Raw genomic sequence first — 20920 nt, forward strand, 5'->3', positions numbered from 1 at the left:
ACCTCCGCCCTCAGACTCTACCCCTCCAACCGTAACAAGGACAGAACACCCCTGGTGCTCACCTTCCACCCTACAAACCTTCGCATAAACCAAATCATCCGCTGTCATTTCTGCCACCTCCAAACAGACCCCACCACCAGGGATATATTTCCCTTCCCACCACTTTCCACCTTCCACAAAGACCGTTCCCTCCGTGACTACCTGGTCAGGTCCACGCCCCCCTACAGCCCACCTTCCATTCCTGGCACTTTCCCTGCCACGGCAGGAACTGGAAAACCTGTGCCCACACCTCCTCTCTCACCTCTCTCCAAGGCCCAAAAGGAGCCTTCCACATCCGTCAAAGTTTTACTTGCACATTCACTAATATCATTTATTATATCAGTTGCTCCCGATGCGATCTCCTCTACATTGGGGAGACTGGGCGCCTCCTAGCAGAGTGCTTTAAGGAACATCTCCGGGACACCCGCACCAATCAACCACACCGCCCTGTGGCCCAACATTTCAACTCCCCCTCCCAGCCTGCTGAGTATATGGAGGTCCTGGGTCTCCTTCACCGCTGCTCCCTCATCACCAGACGCCTGGAGGAAGAACGCCTCATCTTCCGCCTCGGAGCACTTCAACCCCAGGGCATCAATGTGGACTTCAACAGTTTCCTCATTTCCCCGTCCCCCACCTCACCCTAGTTCTAAACTTCCAGCTCAGCACTGTCCCCATGACTTGTCCGGACTTGTCCTACCTGCCTAGCTCCTTTTCCACCTATCCACTCCCCCCTCTCCTCCCTGACCTTTCACCTTAATCCCCTCCCCCAATCACGCATTGCTACTTTCTCCCCACCCTCACCCTCCTCTAGCTTATCTCTCCACGCTTCAGGCTCACTGCGTTAATTCCTGATGAAGGGATTCTGCCCGAAACGTCGATTTCGAAGCTACTCGGATGCTGCCTGAACTCCTGTGCTCTTCCAGCACCACTAATCCAGAATCTGGATTCCAGCATCTGCAGTCATTGTTTTTACCGCCTTGCAGTTATTCCCCATGCTGTGTCACACAGCAGGGTCCTCGGGTGAAATGAACAGCCGTGAATGACATGCGGTTCAGTCTGTTGGAGACAGCATTTCGAGACAGATAAAGTTCCCTATTATAAGAACAAGCAGCACTGATGATGAATAATCTCAGAGAGAAGCAAGTGACAGAGATTTACCGTGGACTCGATGGGCTGAACGGCTTCTGTCGGCACGTGAATGACGTCACACGTCTCTGCCGTCCCTCTCCCTGTCGCTGTGACAGAGAGGCTGAGGGAGAAATAATGGCTCGTTTTTAATCCTCCCTTCCCCTTTGGACTGCCTGCAGCCCCGCAGCTCCTGGCTGTGGGGATGGTTCTCAGTGAGTGAGGGTTTCATTGGGAGCTGCTTCATCTGGGACAGTTGGGACTCAGATGTTAACTGATGCCCGATTGCAGCAAAGAAACCGACGCCTCTGAAACAAAAGCCTTTCTGCTGGATTTTTCTGCGAAGATTGATTCTGAACATCAAATGGGCAACACAAAAATGCACCTATTTGAATTCTACTGAGGGAAGAGAGTCCACAGCGCATTTCTCACTTTCCAACGAGCTCAACACCTTTCTCTCTCTCAAATAAATGATTTTTGGAGGAAGTTCGCAATCGATGTTGCTAAGTTCCAGCGGCGCTCTTGCACCTGGCTGTGCCCGTGAGAAAAAGCTTCAGAGCATATCCGCACTTATATCCCGTCATAATGCCTGCAAGTGGAGGGAAATGGCTGAATACTCTGCCAATAGAGACAGCTCAGTCCCCGAGGATGGGATAAACAGCACCGTCCCAGTGGGAATATTCTGCACATCAGACACAGTCCACTTTATCATTCAGATAATACCAGAGTGAGAGCACTCGAGAAGTCCAAGCGGTCACTCGTACCTGTGCCAACTCGGGAGTTGCAAAAGATTGGTGAAAGTGGAAAGTGGATTTGTTCACGTTTCAAGTGTTTCCATGAAGCAGGAAGCAGAAGAAGATACACAGTGAAGTGATTGAGATCTGACGACAGGAGCAGCAAATAAGTTGTACAGCACAGAGGAGAGCTTTGAAGTATTGAATTCGAGTTGATGGGACGATCATGCTTTTACTCGGCCATGCTGCTACAGAAGAAACTATGTCAGTGTCTCTCAACATTGTGATGTCACAGGCCAATATCGCCGTTATACTGCAGGGAATTCCTTTTCCCAATGTGAGGGCAGACCATATGTAAAGGTGTAGCTTATATATCGAATCATTTCACAGAAAGAATTCCACTGCACCTCAGTGTGTTGTATTGTATCCTTTCCACTTTAACGGTCATTGTGCCTGCACTGAAGTTGATTTTCTCTTTCTGCGTGTCATTTACAGTCTGGATGATGTGATGCAATTGTACTGATCCATCATCTGACAGAATTTTCCACTTCACTTCAGCCCGCCCGAGCTTCGCTATCTGATACCATTCCCGTTGTTTAGATGGTAAGCGCTCGTCTCAGATCCAGCCTGCCCTCACCCAAAATAAATGGAAAACTCAGTCACACTGTGATCACTGCAAGCGAGGTATATTTTCACTCTAAGGTCATTGATAATTCCAAGGATAAAGTTAGGACTGCAGATGCTGGAGATCAGAGTTGGTAGTGTGATGCTGGAGAAGCACAGCAGATCAGGTAGCATCCGAGGAGCAGGAGAAATCAGGTTTCAGGCTTAAGCCCTTCATCTGGAATAAGGCTTGTGAGTCGGGGCGAAGAGATAAATGGAAATGGTGTGGGGTTAAGGGGAAATAGTTGGAAAGCAATAGATGGATGAATAGGAGGGAGAAGAAAATAGGTCAGAAATAGCAGTGATGGAATGGGTCGAGAGGGCGGTGCCGAGTTGAAGGCTTGGGCTTGGGGGAGGGGAAAGGAGGTAACTGTTCAAATTCACATTTATCCCGTGTGGTGTTAGGGTCCCAAACCGGAATGTGTGGCGTCCCTCCTCCAGGCGTTGTGTGCTAACGGTTTGGCAGTGGAGGAGGTCCAAGACCTCTATGTCTTTGTTGGGGGAGGAGGGGGAGTTGAAGTATTCAGCCATGGGACGGTGAAGTTGGTGGGTGCGGGTGTCCCAGAGATGTTCTCTGAAATGATCTGCAAGAAGTTTTCCTGTCTCCCTGATGTAGAGGAGACCACACTGGGCGCAAGGGATTCAGTAGATGACATTGGTAGCTGTACAGGTGAATTACTAATGGATGTGGAACGGTCCATTCTGGCCTTGGCTGAGATGAGGGGAGAGGTGTGGGTGCTTGTTTCGCCCTTCCTTTGGTGGCAGTGAAAGGTGCCAGGAGAGGGTTGTGGGCTGGTGGGGGCATGTGTGGACCTGAAGAGGGGGTCATGGAGGTATTGGTCTTTACGGAATGTTGGTAGGGCTGGGCAGCGAAATATGTGTCTGGTCGTCGTGTCTGTTTGGAGATGGCATCAGTGGCAGAATATGATGCGTTTATGCGGTGTTTGATGGAGTGTAAGGTGAGAACCAGGTGGTTCTGTCCTTGTTGCGTTGAGAGGCGTGGCTTCAAGGGTGGTGGTGTGTGAAATGGAGGTGATGAACTCGAGGGCGCTGTCAACCACGTGGGAAGGCAATTTGTGATCGTGGAAGAAGGAGACCAACTGGCTCTTTCTGAGGTGCAATTGGTCATCCTGGGAACAGATGTGCTGGAGGAGGAGGAATTGGGAATAAAGAATTGCGTTCTTACACGAGATAGGGTTGGAGGAGATGTAGTCTAGATATATGTGGGAGTCGGAGGGCTTGTAGTATATATCTGTAATTAGTCAGTCGTCACAGTCGGTGATGGAGAGGTCCAGGAAGGTGAGGGAAGTTGCCAAGATGATCCAGATAAATTTGAGGTCGGAGTGGAAGGTGTTGGTAAAGTTGGTGAGCTATTCAACCTCCTCGTTGGAGCACCAAAGTGGCCCCAAACATTCATCAATATAGCATAGGAACAGGTGGAGGATGGTGCCTGTGTATTTGCGAAAGATGGACAGTTCCGCGTATCTGACAAACAGGCAGGCATAGCTCGGTCCTATGCGGTGCGAATGGCTACCAGTTTCGATGGTGGAAGTGGGAGAATTGGAAAGAGAAGTTGTTGATTGTGAGGACCAGTTCAGCCAGGTGGATGAGGATGTCGGTGGAAAGGCACTGGTTGGGATGCTGTGAGATTAAGAAATGGAAGGCTTGCAGACTTCTGTCACGCAGATGGATTTGTACAGGGACTGGATGTCCATGGTGAAGATGACGCGTTGTGGGTCAGTGAAAAGAAATTCTTGGAGGCGGTGAAGTGCATAGGGGTGTCACGAATGTGTCACGAGTGGGCATTTCCTGAACTGGGGAGAGAGGATTGTGTCGAGGTTGGAAGAGATGATTCGAATGGGACAGGCTCAGGATGAGACAATAGGTCGACTGGGGCAGTCAGGTTTGTGAATCTTAGGAAGAAGGTAGAATCGGGGAGTGCGCGGTTCACGGACAATGAGATTGAAGGTTGTGGATGGGAGATGCCCAGAGGTGATGAGATTGTGGATGGTCTGGGAGATGATAGTTTGGTGAGGGGAGGAGAGTTTGTGATCGTGGTCTGTAGGAAGAGGTGCCTGCGAGTTGACACCTGGCTTCAGCTTTGTTCCTCTGCCCGACTCACAAACCGAATTCCTGATGAATGGCTTATGCCTAAATCGTCCATTCTCCTCCTCCTCGGATGTTGCCTGACCTGCTGTGCTTTTCCAGTACAACACACTCCACTCATTCGTTGTTACTGTCTCATTTCACACAACCAGGTCCATGCTGTCTGTTTGATTCTAATGAGCACTGTTCTCATGAACTCCGACAAAATCTGCCAATCTGAAACAAAAACAGAAATTGCTGTAAAATCACAGGTGAGCTGGCAGCATCTGTGCAGATGAATCACAGTTAACGTTTCACATCCATTGGGTCCGTCTCTCCACAGATGCTGCCAGACGTCCTGAAATATTCCAGCAACGTCTGTTTTTGTTTGATTTTTAGCATCAGCAATTTTTTTCATCTTGTTTTCTTATTTTCTGCCAATGTGATTTAGCTAAAGATTACGTTAAATGTTTTTAATATAACTGTAATGGAACGGCCAGATTCCACGAGCCGACTACTTTTATTTGGTTCACGTGACCAATGCCTTTCCACTTGGTCACCGCGCCCTACAGCTGCACTGCAAATAAATTGACAAAATTGCGGCATTCTCTCGGATTGGAAATCAGGAGGGAGATTGATTGAAATTATTGAAAACTTAAGATAAACTGATAAAATACGGGATATAAAACGGGAAACTGAAAGGGAAAGAGAGAACAGCGAATGATAATTTTTTTGACAAAACTGAAATATAATTGCTCAAGATTCAGAAAGTGCTTTCATCCACAAACATACCATAATAGGGAATGTAATTTTTGGGACAAACAATGCAAGCAGATTGCAAAATCTTAGTTTTAAACTCTTGCTGCAACTGTTTGGTTTTAATGAACGCACACATGGGATTCAGTGCTGCAATGATCTGCTAAAATGGAAAAGGAAATCCTTGCCTTCGAGGATACGTGGGCAATTTTCACTGCTTCATCCCAGTAATGGCAGGACTGTCCTCTGGAAGCGTATGAGTAAAATCTTTCAATGTTCCAGGGAGTTTCGACTGAGTGGTGAAGGGAATGTCTCCATTCACAAATTAATCATTCAGTAGAATTCAATACAGGGACCCATGAAATGATGAACAAATTGAACAAGAACACGAACATATGATACACAATAGCTACGAGAATTACTATGTGAAAACTGTTGATTTCAGATTCACGGTGGCCTTAAGTGATAGCATTTACTGTCCAGAACCAGTCTGCACTGGAATGATGGAAGACACCCTATGAAGTATTTGAACTTCAGTCGCCTTTAGAAATAGCTGAGACTGACTCGGGACATGGGGATTTAGAGATGTTGGCCTTACAAACCTTTCAGACATTCCGTGGAAGAAGAAAGGAAGACATAGAAAATTCTCGTCTCCATGGAGACGATGTTCATGAACTGATTAGATAGTAATTTACCTTATTGGAGTTTATAAATAGAGGCGTCATATTTAAAAAGCAAAGAGTTCATAGCGTAACTGTAAAATCTTTTGGTCACTCTCAGTGGGAACATTGTGTATAATCCTTGTCCTCATTCTTCATCAAAAACATGAGAAGAAGTTAGAAAGAGCACAGACGCTGTTTCCTGGATAGCAAGATGTTAGAAAGCCAAGTGACGTTGTTTACTGAGACATAAAAATATCAGAAAGGATACAAACGGGATGATAGAAAGAATGAAGGAATTTATTCACGAGATTTGGAAATGCTGGAGCAGAAACACGCAAGTTTGATGTAAACAAATGAGATTTTCACATACCGCGAGGTTTGAATGAGTAAATCGGGGAAAGTCCCTCTTTCTAGTGAATAGATAACTTTAGTTCGAGCTTGAAAACCATTCGTGACTGATTAAGAAAAGTTTGGATGAGAGTTTCTTCCACTCAATAGAGTTTTTTAAATCGTGAACGACTTTCCACAAATAAAACGTAGAAGCTGATTTCACAGTGTTTTAAAAGATACACGAACAAACGGACAAGGAGAGAATTTGCCATTGAGTGAAAGTCAATGTGGTTGCGTGACAATTTAGAATTTGTTGACTTCAGAAACAAAGATATTTCATGAACACGTACAACTGAATAAGACTGAGTATAAAAAGTTCATGGATTGGTAAGGTGTGACGTATTATTCAAGGTGAAACTCTGTAAATGGAGCTGATGCACTAAAATAACTGCAGACGGAAGTGATATCCTAATGAGTAGGAATTGAATCGTCACTTGGAGAGGCAACACCTACTTTAAAGATTTGACCACATTCACATGATGCTATGTATACTTCGTACATTCGTAACTCGACCCAAGAAATCCACCAAGAAGACTCTGTTCTTTTGTATAGTTAACCCTCTGTACTCTTCTGCAGCACACCATTTCAGATAAAATATGCTCAGACCAAAATTCAGTTCAATACAATATTCAAACGGTCCTATGTGAATTCTTTTTTTATATAATTGCAATAACCTTTGTGAATTTGCAGCAAACTCTGTAATATGAAACCAGTTCAATATCTATTTTCCCGGAATTTAACGCAGTGCACATGGGAAACGTTATCCATCTGCTGAAAAATCACATTCGGCTCTCTCTCCACACATGTCTCTTCACGTTTTCGATACTTGCAGTATGTTTGTTGATCAAGGAGTCATTATCCAGAAAAGGTTGTTTCTCAATCCAAAAACACATAAAATCCCATAAACTTGGCTTTGCTCAATATCACCTTCTGTCCGGATCCCTCAACACGACGACAAATTGAAGCTGCTCCATGTGAGGCTCAAAATTAAACCTTCGGCACAGCACAGCCCACTGTACTGGAACAGAGATACCGTGAACTGGTCACCTTCAGCACAGGAGCAACACATTAATGCTTACCTCCACATTCCTGGTTTTACCTGAACGTTTGGGAAACCGAGTTTCTCTGATTCCATGGCTAGTAACGGGGATTATATGATCATCTTCACCAGTGGTTCTGTCCCCGAGTGAGGAAAGTGGTGAGGTACTTATTGTAAAGATGGGTAGATTGATGAAATGTACAATTTCATCTTTTGCCTTCACTAACCCATGAGCTTTTTATTTTGTGTTGCATCTGTAGAAATCTTAAAATCTTCATCTTGAATAGGCTCAATGACAGATCTCCATTGTGTCTCTGGCATCAAATTCCAAAATATAAACCCCCTCTGAATCCTTCCACCGTAGTCCGCTGTTTGGGAAGTGTTCCTGTTGTGGGAAATCCACTTCCCCGTGTGTCACCTGCTGCTCCCAGCATGCGCACTGGCACTGCACTCATATTCCTTCTGACACTTGCTCACTGTGTTGCTGTGATCATACAGTGACTTGGTGTCGCACGGCCAAGGAAAATGATACAGATCATGTTTTTTGCATTGTTGAGTTCAATTGTCAGTTTAGCCTTATTTTGGATTTTGAAATTGTCTGTTCTGTACACAAGTGCGTGTCAAAAACATCTGAGCGGAAGTTAGGTGTTCCGAATAATGACATTGAGCACTATGCACTCTCCTCCAGTCTGGAAAACAATTCCGCACAGGCAATTTAATAGACAATAGATAACAGGTGCAGGAGTAGGCCATTCTGCCCTTCGAGCCAGCACCACCATTCATTATGATCATGGCTGAACATCCACAATCTGTATCCTGTTCCTGCCTTATCCCCATAACCCTTGATTCCACTATCCTTAAGAGCTCTATCCAACTCTTTATTGAAAGAACACCTCCTGCTGTCTCCGGTTCTTCATTCCGTTGACTTCAAATCTTCACAGAATTCAACAGACCTTGTTACATATTCATTTCCTCATTTTTGTTCAGATCACCGTGTGCATAGTGTGACAGTGGGAGTGCACTTGCCCCACAACCCAGGGGTCAGACCATAGTCTTGGAACCGTACTGTGTTATTTATCATTTTACCAACACCAAGGAGAAAAAATCTGCTGCTCTGCATAATTTACCCAATTCAATTATTCATAAGGTCATAGCCGCTCAAGCATCTGTGACGAGGTGGCCGAGAGGTTAAGGCGATGGACTGCTAATCCATTGTGCTCTGCACGCGTGGGTTCGAATCCCACTCTCGTCGCTGTCATCAACGGCATTTTGGTGGTGCTGTTTTCAGATGATCACAGCTGTCATATTGAAACTGGAACGCTAATGGTCAGTTTATATGCATTTACGCGATAACAAAATTTCAAAGAATGGTCTGAGCCTGTTGACGAAACTGTATTGAAATGTAGGTTGCATTGGGATAATGAAAGGGAGCGCGGTTTCCTTTTGCAAATCAAGTTGCTGTGAACGTTTTTTCGTATGAAAGACATCCAGGAAAATCAAATAACGAGAGCTGCGAAGTGCATGTTTATGCAAAGGAATTCTTAATTAACGTTATGTCAGATGAAATCTGAAGGAGGTTGAGTAGAAGTAATTCATCATGGTGAGAAGAGCACAGCGAGACAGCACAAAATGTTGGCGATATTTCAAAGGGGCAGGGCGTGGGTGTAGGGGCACTGAGAACTGGCTGTAAATGCACAGTGGAGAATTGCCAATGTGGGTGCCGTGCATGGGCACGGAAAGACTTACACATTGGTCTCGCCCTCGCCCCTTGCTCTCGCCGTTGATGAATGCTTGACATAAGGCACAGATAAACACAAGAAGTGGGAAGCAAGCTCGCTCTCGTTATGCATACACTGGATGCATCACATTGAACTATGAACAACTGGAGAAATCAGCATGTTACCTTTAGGGAGGGAAACTAAACTGTGGATCAATAACCGCAGATTCATGCAACATTAACATGAAAAATAATTTAAAATGTAGGGTGTAGGTTTGCTTGCTCAGCTGTAGCTTTGATATCCAGACGTTTCATTACTTGGCTAGGTAACATCATCATCAGTGGCGACCTCCAAGTGAAGCGAATCTGTTGTCTCCTGCTTTCTATTTATATCTTTGTCCTCGATGGGGTTCCTGGGGTTTGTAGTGATGTCATTTCCTGTTCGTTTTCTGAGGGGTTGATAGATGGCATCTCGATCTATGTGTTTGTTTATGGCGTTGTGGTTGGAGTGCCAGGCCTCTATGAATTCTCGGGCGTGTCTTTGATTAGCCTGTCGCAGGAGAGATGTGTTGTCCCAGTCGAAATGGTGGTATTTTTAATCCGTGTGTAGGGCTACGAGGGAGAGAAGGTCGTGTCTTTTTTTGGCTAGCATGGAATTTTGTCGATGACGTTGGTTTTGTCTGTGGATTGTTCTGGTTCTTTTAAGTTTGTTAGTTTTTTGTTTGAGAGTGTTGGTGGGTTTGTGTGCTACTAGGATTCCGAGGGGTCTTAGTAGTCTGGCTGTCATGTCTGAAACTTCTTTGATGTATGGTAAGGTGCTTATGGTTTCTGGCTGTGTTTGGTCTGCTTGTCGTGGTTTGTTCTTGAGGAATGTGTGGACTGTATTTTTTTAGGTATCTGTTCTTCTCGAATACATTGTAAAGGTGGTTTTCCTCTGTTTTCTGAAGTTCGTCTGTGCTGCAGTGTGTGGAGGCTCGTTGGAATACTGTTCTGACGCAGCTTCGTTTGTGTATGATGGGATGGTTACTGGTGTAGTTAAGTATTTGGTCAGTGTTTGTCGCTTTTGTGTATGCAAAGGTTTGTAGTTCTCTGTTGTCCTTTCTTTCTACTGTGTCTTTCAGGAATGCGAGTTTGTTGTCGGTTTCTTCCTCCTTGGTGAACTTTATGCCTGTGAGAGTGTTGTTGATGATGTTAAATGTCTTTACTATCTTGTTTCGTTTTGTGATGACAAAGGTGTCATCTGCGTAGCGGACCCAGATTTTGGTTTGATTGTTGCTAGGGCTGTTTGTTCTAGTCTTTGCATTACCGCTTCTGCTATGAATCCTGAGAGCGGAGATCCCATGGGTGTGCCATTGGTTTGTTTGTAGACTATGTTGTTGAAAGTGAAGTGGGTGGTGAGGTACAGGTCCACAAGCTTCATGATGTTTTCGTTGGTCATGTGATTGATGGTGGTTGGTGTGTGTGATGGTCGCTTCTAAAAGTGTGTTTCCTTTGCCAGGTCGATGTTGATGAAGGTGAACAGTGCTATTATGTCGAATGAGACCATTGCTTCCCCTTCCTCTACTTTGGTGTTTTTGATGATTTTTAGGAATTCCTGGGTGGAGTCGATGGAGTGCTGTGACTCTTCTATGAGGTATTTCAGTCTTGCGTGTAGTTCTTTGTCCAGTCTGTAAGTTGGTGTTCCGGGTAATGAGACTATGGGTCTGAGGGGGCTCCTGGTTTATGGATTTTTGGTAGTCCAGTTCGACTTGGCCAACACGTTGATACTGGGACAGTCTAAACAAAGACATGCTCGAGAATTCCCGAGGCCTGGCACTCCAACAACAATGCCATAAACAAACACATCTATCAACCCCGCAGAAAACAAACCGGAAATGACATCACCAGAAACCCAGGAACCCCATCCAGGAGAAAGGTATAAATAGAAAGCAAGAGACAACAGCTTCGCTTCACTTGGAGATCGCCACTGATGATCTTACCTAGCCAGGTAATGAAACGTCTGGATATCAAACCTACAGCTCAGCGAGCAAACCTACACCTTAAACTTCAACCTGAGCTACAAACCTTCACAAACCTTGCGATTTAAAGTGTCTTTATACGCATATCATAAATAGACTTTTCGTTATAATACCCGTCTGGTTGAAAGAAGAAGACATCACATTTCAAGATAGATGACAACGTTACCAATTTTGTTTTGAAATTGAGATTTATTTGATCATTTTACACAGTGAACAAGTTCATTTTAAAAAATGCAAACCACAATCTCTCACCTGGAATAAAAGTGTGATTTCAATATAAACATTGTCCTTGCTAACTCGCAGTTACTCAACATGAAAAATAGGATGTAATGTTTATTAAGCATAGATCAATTAGCACCATTATCTTACTTCGGATTGACTGCAGTATGCACATGCTAAATAAGGTTTAAGAAAGAATGACTTTTGGAAATAATGATTCGGTGGTGACTAAAAATAATATTAGCTTCTCATGATGTGGATATTCCACCAATGGCTCCAGAGGTGGAAATGTTCAGTGGGCAGTATTACTATGATGGTATGGACGTATGTGAGCTGCCAGGGATGGGAGCTCCGACTTCATCTGGAGCAGCGTCTTTTGACGTGGACCAGGGAGCATTGTAGCATCATTCTAGGAGTTCCAACCACACCCGGAGCAGCTTCCATTGACATGGAGCAGCAGGGAGCATTGGCACATCCGAATGCAAGATCTAACCTTATTTGGAGCAGCTTCAGTTGGCCTGGAGCAGGGAGCTTTGGGAGATCATTCTGGGAGCTCCACTCTCACCTGGAGCAGCTTTTAATGACATGTAGCAGCAGGTAGCATTGGGACATCAGAGTGATAGATCCAACCTCAACTGGACCACTTCTATTGACATGGAGGAGGGAACATTGGGACATCAGACTGGGAGCTCCAACCTCACAAGGATCAGCGTTTAATGACATTTAGCAGCTGGGCGCATTGGGACATCAGAGTGGTAGGTCTAACCTGAACTGCTCCACTTCGACTGACATGGAGCAGGGAGCATTATGACATCAGACTGGGCGCTCCAACTTCAAGTAGAACCGCTTCTATTGACATGGAGCAGCAAGGAGCATTGGAACGTCAGGTTGGGAGCTCCAACATCACCTGGATCAGCTTGCATTTACATGGAAGAGGAGGGAGGATTGGGACGTTAGGCTGGGGGAAAGGATATTCAACTATTTTAATCTAAAGTAAAATATGTTTCAACACCTCAGATGTTAATTGATTTACGAAGAATCTTTCCCGGGAAAATAATTAATTCTTCAGATAATAAAGACAAGTCCTGAAAATATTCAACTCAGGAAAACGCATTGGTACAGAGAGAAATGGGAGTGATGTTTCATGTCTTTGTCCTTTCATTTCTGGCAGTCTCTGCACTGGATTACATCACCGGAAGGACGTTTTCACTCATTTCCAGCAAATACGGACAGGTCATTAACGTAATCTAAAGCTGAAAATTAACGGGAATATGCGATGTTATGATTAGGCTGGAGTTTACTTCAAATTTTGGTGAAAACGTAGCAAAGTCAGTTGCAATTTCCAAGATCAGCAGTGACCTCATTGATTGGCTGATCAGATTGTGAATGGTCGTTTTTCTGAGGACAATTTGAAGTGAATCAATGATGTTGATTATCTTTGTTCTTTGTTCGCCTTGTGACTGTTACTGCTATTGCTCATGTCCTTGTTAACACCACAGCTCTGCAGCGTGTAAAACCTCAGCTGTGCATATGGCCAGTGGCACAACCATTCGTATAGCTGGCAACGCATTAGGCGGTTGTAAGTTCAACTTTTACTTTGCGCAAGCGCATTATGGCGATTCATCACACATCCAACCTACTCATTTTGTTATGGTTAGGTGGGTAATATTTGAAATTTTCATCTCCACGAACGAAAATTCTTTCACTGTCTTCGATCAGTTAAACATTGCCAAGAGCTATCAGAGTAAAAATCACACAGCACCAGATTGTATTGAACAGACATATTTGGAAGCACCAGTGTTCCATGCACTGTTTCTTCATCATGTGTTTGTCACCTCTTGGAATCTAAAATTTCTTTGTGTGATTATTAAATGTGTCCACCCCAGTCCAAAACCAACACCTCCAAGTCATGGGGACCGTCGACACCACGAACGGTCGGTTAAAGTCCAGATGATCTTCCAAAAGATCGCGCATATTGACGTACACACCAAGTTTCTGCAGAAAAACACCCACCTGATGAAGGAGCGACTCTCCAAAAGCTAGTGCTTCCAAATAAACCTGCTGGGCTCTGCCCTGATATTGTGTAATTTTTAACTTTGTCTACTCAACTCAAACACTGGCACTTCCATATCATAGACAACGTCAGTTATGTCCCACCGTTGTCAGAGAAGGCAATCTTGGAATAGCCCAAGACATTGCTCATGGGTACGTTTCGTTTTCAAAACCAACGCAATCAATCGCTGCAGCTTCTATTGATAAAAAGCACAGAAAAGAAATAGCTGAGACTCAGTTTTGACAATATTTTGAAACACTTTGGGAAGTGGAATCAGAGGAGAATGAAGGATTAACTGTCCGACTGTGCAGAGAGAGGGAAGGCACTTTTCCCTTCTTTGAAGAGCTGGGGTATTGACTGATCAAAGGCATGGTAAAGCTGCGCTCTCTGCATCAGGATCAAGAAGTCCTGATTTCCTGAACGGTAATGAAACCCAGGCCACTCAGTTAAAGCGCTGAATACTAACCACTAGACCACCAGGGATGAGGGCAGAAACAGTTGCACCGTTTCTTCATAACACAGTTTTTGGAATTATATCACTGCAGATATGTTTACCCTCAAAAATGATTGAATTATCGAGTGTTTACAGCACAGAAATGGGTCCCTTCATCTCACTTCCCAGCACTTGGTCTGTAACATTGTAAACTCTGACGTTTCACCTGAATGCTAATTTCTCTGTAACGTTTTAATCTCGTAAAACACAATAAATGGGATTAAAATTTGAGATGGGAACTGAAGCCCATTTTTACCCATAGACCGAAGCACGCAGACACATTTCCCCAAGTGTGACACAGGCCTCGGGAGAAAACAAGCAGAAAGTAAGATTTCACCGACTTGTCTGATGTTGTCCCATTTCAGAGTTCAACACCAATGTCTGGTTACAGCAAAGAAAGGAAGTATTCAGCCCCTCCCGTCCCAGTGTTCCTTGCCCATTTGAGTGGAAGCAGCGGCTGAGTAAAAACGAACCCGGAAGACTACAGCTAAGGTATGACAGTTTGTTTTAAAATTACTTACCTTCACAGAAAGAGCGGGAGCAGCAGAGGAAATGATAGCTACCAGAGGGGCAGCCGGAAAGGAAAGCAGTGAGTATACAAATCAGGAAGGCGGCTAAACCTGAGATTCTACACCGGTATATCCCCCACCCACCCTCCTTTCTAACCTCCTTAACTACACTGTTCTTTTTTAAGGTAAGGATTTTCTATTTCTTTACCAGTGACTGGTTAAAAATTTACCTTGTTTGTATATATATATATTAATTCTTTATTAGGGAAAGACTATAGCAGAGAGGTATCAGAAAGTATTCTATCTCAAACTTGTACAAAGTAAATAAGTAATTAATTAACTCAGCAGAGATGGCTGGGCAGGTGATGTGCTGTAGTTGTATGATGTGGGAGCTGGCTGATCCCATTGTGAATGGCAGTGACCACATCTACAGCAAGTGTTGGTTGCTGGAAGAACTCCGGATCAGAGTTGCTGATCTGGAATCTGAGTTTCCAACACTGTGGCACATCCGGAAGGGGGAGAGTTACCTGGACACTTTGTTTCAGGAGGCAGTCACACCTGGGAGATTAAGTAATTCACATTCAGCTAGTGATCAGGCTCATCTGAGTGTGACTGTATGTGAGGCAGGTAGGGGGAACCTGAGTTCAGGAGTGGAGGAGCCACAGCCCTTGGCCTTTTCCAACAGGTAAGAGATTCTTGCTCCCTGTTTGGATGAGGAAAAGGTCTCTGGACAGGATGAACCAACTGACTAAGGCACCATGGTGCAGAAGGCCATTCAAGAGGGGGGAGTTAATAGACAAGTAGTTGTTATAGGGGATTCTATAATTCGGGGGAACAGATAGTATCCTTTGCAAGCCGGATCGGGAGTCTCGCAAGGTGTGTTGCCTGCCCGGTGGCAGGGTGCAGGACATCACCAATCGGCTTAAAAGGATATTGGAGCGGGAGGGGGAGGATCCAGTTGTTGTGGTCCACGTCGGTACTAACAACATAGTCAAGACTAGGGTGGAGGACCTGTTTGGGGATTACGAAGCACTGGGCAGGAAATTGAAGCACAGGTCCTCAAGGTTCATAATCTCCGGTTTATTGCCCGAGCCACGTGCCAATTGGCATTGGGACAAGAAAATTAGGCAAGTAAACACGTGGCTAAGGGATTTGTGTGGGAAATAGGGATTCCACTTCATGGGGCATTGGGATCAGTTTTGGAACGGGGGGGGGGATCTGTACCGTTGGGACGGTCTCCACCTGAACCGATCAGGTACCAATGTTCTAGCGAAGAGGATAAATAGGGTGGTCAGTAGGACTTTAAACTTCTGAGTTGGGGGGAAGGGAAAATGAAAGCGACAGGGAGTATGGCATTAAATGGAAAGATCAGCAGCAGGACAGCATGTGTCCAGGTGGATTTAAAATTGAGGCAGACTGGGAATGCAGAAAATAGCAAGGATAACTTAGGACATCATATGACTTCCAATATCTCTAATGATAAGAAAGTTAGCATTAAGGCACTTTACCTGAATGCTCGTAGCATTCATAACAAAGCAGATGAACTAATGGCACAGATCATAGTGAATGATTATGATTTGGTAGCCATCAGACAGACTTGGTTACAGGGGGGTCAGGACTGGCAGTTAAACCTCCAATAATTTTCAACTTATCGAAAAGAGAGGGAGGTCGGCAGAGGGGGTGGGGTTTCCTTGTTAGTTAAGAACAAAATTAAATCTATGGCGCTGAATGACATAGCGTCAGATGATGTGGGGTCTGTGTGGGTGGAATTGAGGAACCACAAAGGCAAAAAGACATAATTGGAGTTGTGTACAGACCTCCTAACAGTGGTCAGGACCAGGGACGCAACATGTACCGGGAAATAGAGAAGGCATGTCAGAAAGGCAAGGTCACGGTGATCATGGGAGACTTCAATATGCAGGTGGACTGGGTAAATAATGTCAGTGGATCCAAAAAAACGGAATTCATGAAATGCTTACAGAATGGCATTTTGGAACAGCTTGTCATGGAGCCCACAAGGGAGCAGGCTATTCTGGACCTAGTGCTTTGCAATGAACCAGACTTTATAAAAGATCTTAAAGTAAGGGAACCCTAAGGAAGCAGCGATCATAATATGGTAGAGTTCAGTCTGCAGTTTGAAACAGAGAAGGCAAAATCGGATGTGATGGTGTTACAGTTCAGTTAAGGCAATTATGAGGGCATGAGAGAGGAACTGACAAAAATAGACTGGAAGTAGAGGCTAGCGGGGAAGACAGTAGAGCAAAAATGACAGGAGTTTGTGGGTATAATTGAGGACACTCTGCAGACGTTCATCCGCAAGAAAAGAAAGATTATCCGGGGAGGGATGAGACAGCCATGGCTGACAAAGGAAGTCAGGAAATGTACTAAAGAAAAGGAGATCCTATAAAGTGGCCAAGAGCACTGGGAAATCAGAAGATTGGGAAGGCTACAAAAACAAACAGGATAACAAAGAGAGAAATAAGGAAGGAGAGGATTAAATATGAAGGTAGGCTAGCCAGTAATATTAGAAATGATAGTTAAAGTTTCTTTCAATACATAAGAAACAAACGACAGGCACAAGTAGACTTTGGGTCACTTCAAACTGATGCTGGAAGCCTAGTGATGGGAGAAAAGGAAATAGCAGGAGAACTTAACAAATACTTTGCGTCAGTTTTCACAGTGGAAGACATGAGTAATATCCCAACAATTAAAGGGGGTCAGGGGGCTGAGTTGAGTATGGTTGCCATTACAAAAGAGAGAGTGATAGAAAAGCTAAAAAATCTTAGAATTGATAAATCTTCTGGCCCCAATGGGATACATCCGAGAGTTCTGAGAGTGGTGGCTGAGGAAATAGCCGAGGCATTGGCTGAGATCTTTCAAGAGTTACTGGAGTCAGGGAAAGTCCCGGATGATTGGAAGATCGCTGTTGTTACCCCTTGGTCAAGAAAGGATCAAGACAAAAGATAGAAAATTATAGGCCAATTAGCCTAACCTTTATTGTTGGTAAAATTCTAGAATACATCATTATGGATGAGGTTTCTAAATTCTTAGAGCAGAGTCTGATTAGAATAAGTCAACATTGGTTTAGTAAGGGGACGTCATGCCTGACAAACCTGTTGGAATTCTTTGAAGAGGTGACAAGTAGGTTAGATCCGGGAAAACCAGTGGATGTCGTCTATCTAGACTTCCAAAAGGCCTTTGATAAGGCGCCAAACGGGAACCTGCTGAACAAGGTGAGGGCTCATGGTGTTGAGAGGAGCTACTGGGATAGATTGAGGATTGGCTGTCTGACAGAAGGCAGACAGTTGGGCAAAAAGGTTCTTTTTTGGAATGGCAGCTGGTGACGAATTGTGTCCCGCAGGGTTCAGTGTTGGGGCCACAGCCGTTCACATTATATATTAATGATCTGGATGAAGAGACTGGGGGCATTCTAGCGAAGTTTGCAGATAATGCGAAGTTAGGTGGACAGGCAGGTTTTACTGAGGAGAAGTGGGGAGGCTACAGAATTATCTAGACAGTTTGGGAGAGTGGTTCAGGAAATGGCTGATGGAATTCAACGTGAACAAATGCGAGGTCTTGCACTTTGGCAAAAAGAATAAAAACATAGATTACTTTCGAAACGGTGGGAAAATTCGTAAAGCCAATGTACAAAGGGATCTGGGAGCGCAAGTCGAGGATTCTCTGAAAGTCAACATGCAGGTTGAGTCCGTGATTAAGAAAGCGAATGCAATGTTGTCACTTATCTCAAGAGGGTTGGAATATAAAAGCACCGTTGTGCTACTGAGACTTTATAAAGCTCTGGTTAGGCCTCATTTGGAGTACTGTGTCCAGTTTTGGTCCCCACACCTCAGGAAGGACATAATGGCACTGGAACGTGTCCAGCAGAGATTCACAGTGATGATCCCTGGAATGGTTGGTCTAAATGAGGAATGGCTGAAGATCCTGGGATTGTATTTATTGGAGTTTAGAAGATTAAGGGGAGACTTAATAGAGACGTACAAGATAATGCAGGGTTGGAAAGGGTGGATGCTTGAAAGTGTTTCCCTTAGGCGAGGAGACTAGGACCCGTGGACACAGCCTTAAAATTCGAGGGGGTAAATTCAGAACAGAAATGTGGAGACATTTCTTCAGCCAGAGAGTGGTGGGCCTGGAATTCATTGCCGCAGAGTGCAGTGGAGGCCAGGACGCTAAATGTCTTCAAGGCAGAGATTGATAGATTCTTGATGTCTCGAGGAATTAAGGGTTACGGGGAGAATGCTAGTAAGTGGAGTTGAAATGCCCATCAGCCATCATTGAATGGCAGATTGGAAGCGATGGGCCGAATGGCCTTACTTCCACTCCAATGTCTTATGGGCTTATGGTCTTATGGCCCATTGTTTCCCCATTGCTCTGTAGTTTATACTGCCTTCCCTCGTTCTTGCTGCGAAACTTGATCACTGCTCACGCCCGCTATTTCCTGTCCTGCCAAACGGTTTGTCTCAAGTTCTTGGAATGAAAAACGGGAATGGCCTATTTCAAGCACTTTTCTAGTTTACAAGGACAGTGTTATCACCACTGAGCAAGCACATTGCCAGCTCAGAGAGAAGGTCTCATTCTTTAGAAACTGAAATGCAAAGATGATTGGATGGCCTCAGTATTGTAAACCAACCAACAAGACCGGAATCGGGCTGAGGGGATCACGCACAGAAGGATTGGAGAATAGAATGGCGAATCTCATGGTGTCCAGGGTGATGTTAACAGAAATCTTCCCTGGTAGTATAGTGATGAGGATTCAGTGATTTCACTGTCATGTCTTGTTAAAGGTTAACGTTTACAGTAATCAATATGAAATACTGCCTAATATTTCGAAGCAGAATGATGTGCAGCAGACAGAATAGTTTCCCTGCATGACCTAATAAGAGAGCTCAGAAGAGCCAGAAGGAGACATTAGAAGTTGTTGGCGGATCGGATCAGGGTTAACCCCAAGACTTTCCATAGGTATGTCAGGAATAAAAGAATGACGAGATTTAAATTAGGGCCAATCAAGAATAATAGTAGGAAGTTGTGTGTGGAGTCAGCGGAGACATGGGAAACACTAAATAAATATTTTTTGACTGTGCACTATAGAAAATGCAATTGTTGGCGACGAAGATACAGAGATACTTGCATATAGACTCGAAGAGATTGAGGTACACAAGGAAGAGGTATTAGAAATACTGCAGAGTGTGAAAATAGACAAGTCCTCTGGGCCGGATGGGATCTATCCTAGGATCCTCTGAGAAGCAAAGGAATAGATCGCCGAGCCTGTGCCATTGATCTAGAAATCATCATTGTCTACAGGAATAGTGCCTGAGGACTGGAGGATAGCAAATGTGGTTCCCTTGTTCAAGAAGGGTAGTAGAGATAACCCTGGTAATTACTGACCAGTGAGTCTCACTTCAGTTGTTGGTAAAGTGTTGGAAAAGGTTCGAAGAGATAGGATTTATAATCATCTAGAAAAGAATAATCTGATCAGGGACAGTCAGCACGGTTTTGTAAAGCGTAGGTCGTGCCTCACGAATCTTATGAGGTTTTTGACAAAGTGACCAAACAGGTGGATGAGAGTAATCCGGTTGATAAGCTGTATATGGATTTCAGCAAGGTGTTCGATAAGGTTCCCCCAGTCGGCTATTATACAAAATGCAGAGGAATGGGATTGTGGGCGACATAGCAGTTTGAATCAGTAATTGGCTCGCTGAAAGAAAACAGAGTGTTGTAGTTGATGCAATATGTTCATCTTGGTGTCCAGTTACTAGCAGCATTCCGCAAGGGTCGATGTTGGGTGCACTGCTCTTCGTCATTTTTACAAATAACCTGGATGAGGGCTTAGAAGGGTGGGTTAGTAAATTTGCGGACAACACTACGGTCGGTGGAGTTGTGGATAGTGACGAAGGATGTAGTCGGTTGCAGAGAGACATAGATAAGCTGCAGTTCTGGGCTGAGAGGTGGCAAATGGAGTTTAATGTGGACAAGTGTGAGGTGATTCATTTTGGCCGGAGTAATCGGAATGCAGAGTTCTGGGCTGACGGTAAGATTCTTGGGAGTGCAGATGAGCAGAGAGATCTCGGTATCCATATACACAGATCCCTGAAAGTTGCCACCCAGATTGACAGGGTTGTTAAGAAGGAAAACAGTGTTTTGGCCTTTATTAATAGAGGGATTGAGTTCTGGAATCAGAAGGTTATGCTGCAGCTGTAAGGCCACATTTGGAGTATTGCGAACACTTCTGGTCACCGCATTATAAGAAGGATGTTGACGCTTTGGAAAGGGTGCAGAGGGGATTTTCTAGCATGTTGCCTGGTATGGAAGGAATGAATTACGAGGAAAGACTGAGGGCCTTGAGGCTGGACTCGTTGGAGAGAAGACTGAGAGGTGACTTAATAGAGACATACAAGATAAT

The 20920-nt window shown here is 44.5% G+C and overlaps 1 non-coding gene across 1 annotated transcript; it reads left to right on the forward strand.

Moving 5' to 3' along the window:
• The first annotated feature begins 8663 nt into the window (after positions 1-8663).
• On the forward strand, positions 8664-8745 carry trnas-gcu (transfer RNA serine (anticodon GCU)). Its single transcript has one exon. It is a non-coding gene; the product is annotated as a tRNA-Ser (tRNA).
• Positions 8746-20920: the final 12175 nt, after the last annotated feature.

The sequence above is a fragment of the Chiloscyllium punctatum genome, chromosome 18 (genome assembly GCF_047496795.1).
Source record: "Chiloscyllium punctatum isolate Juve2018m chromosome 18, sChiPun1.3, whole genome shotgun sequence".
In the NCBI taxonomy this organism is placed as follows: Eukaryota; Metazoa; Chordata; class Chondrichthyes; order Orectolobiformes; family Hemiscylliidae; genus Chiloscyllium; species Chiloscyllium punctatum.